The sequence below is a fragment of the Macadamia integrifolia genome, chromosome 4 (assembly GCF_013358625.1).
Source record: "Macadamia integrifolia cultivar HAES 741 chromosome 4, SCU_Mint_v3, whole genome shotgun sequence".
Taxonomy (NCBI): domain Eukaryota; kingdom Viridiplantae; phylum Streptophyta; class Magnoliopsida; order Proteales; family Proteaceae; genus Macadamia; species Macadamia integrifolia.
In genome coordinates, this window is record NC_056560.1 from 15,529,893 (window position 1) to 15,531,114 (window position 1,222).

Consider the following 1,222-nt stretch of genomic DNA (forward strand, 5'->3'; position numbering starts at 1 on the left):
AAAAAAAAAAAAAATCTGGCAATTCCCTCATAATGAATTAATGACAACCAAAACAGCTTCTGTGTAAGCAATTCATTGCTAATAGTTGTCACGATATCTGGGAGACCCAAGGCATTGGAGGGGTTCCAGACGCATTGGATGGCGAAGGGAGATCAGTGATGTTTGAATCACCTCTCTCTTACACATCTTCGGTGGATGTTGATGGTTGCAATCATAGTTGTCAAGGCATTGCCCACGTCCAGGTGCACTGCTCGCCTTGATTGCCTTGTTGGTGTCGCCTTCATCCAAGCCCCCTTCAATGCCTTGTGTCACCTAGACTCCGTGATAACAATGGCCGCAATAAGCCATATCATCATCCCTAAATCTTATGATGCTTCCACTGGAGATTGAGGGGGGTTCAGTTCCTTCATTGTCCCATAACCAATAAAGTCACACGGATGCCTATCTTTATGTAATACTGCCAATGGTTTATAAAAGTTTCTTCCACTGGACATATCATTAAGAGGGTTTCATCTTTGAGAGACCAAGTTGGAGAGGATGAGGAAGTGGGAGGAGAATCCAGTGAGCAGGAGGGAATAGAAGAATGTGATGAGGGAGGACAATTTCCATGCCAAGATATGTATAATTGAGAGCTCGGCCAAGAAGGGCATGGAAGTCAGGAAAAGAGAGTTGGTTTAGTTTTTATGGCAGGAGGGAATAGAAGAATGTGATGAGTGAGGACAATTTCCAATGTGACATGTATAATTGAGAGCTCAGCCAAGAAGGGCATGGAAGTCAGTAAAAGTGAGTTGGTTTAGTTTTTACGGCAGGAGATGATTTTTGGTTGGATTACTTCAGAATTGTTGAGATCCATAATCGTTCAGGCTTTGAAGAAGATATTGATAATGAAGACTGAAAAAAAAAGGGACAGAAAATCCTGTTTCAGAGCAGGACCAAGATCTCAACCCAATTGTTCTCCACTTATCTCCACCCCCCCCCTTCCCCCTTTCTCTTACATATTATTTTGTCTTGTCTCTTGAGTGGGGGAAGTCTTGGGCGCTTGCTTTGGTAGACGGTTTTCTTGCTTCTTCAGTTGTGGGCTACAAAGGTGCTGTTTGGTGATGTTTATCAAGGAGTGTTGTCTTTTTAATCTCTTGGATCCTTGCATGTAATATTTTCTAATTTTCTTTACTTGAAAGGGATTTTTTCCTTCTTGTTACCCACCACCACCACCACCCCCCCC

The 1,222-nt window shown here is 42.9% G+C and overlaps 1 protein-coding gene across 1 annotated transcript in view; it reads right to left on the reverse strand.

Moving 5' to 3' along the window:
• LOC122076283 (formin-like protein 20) overlaps nt 1-1,222 on the reverse strand; it is a 29,535-nt gene that overhangs the window by 10,775 nt on the left and 17,538 nt on the right. The window lies entirely within an intron of this gene.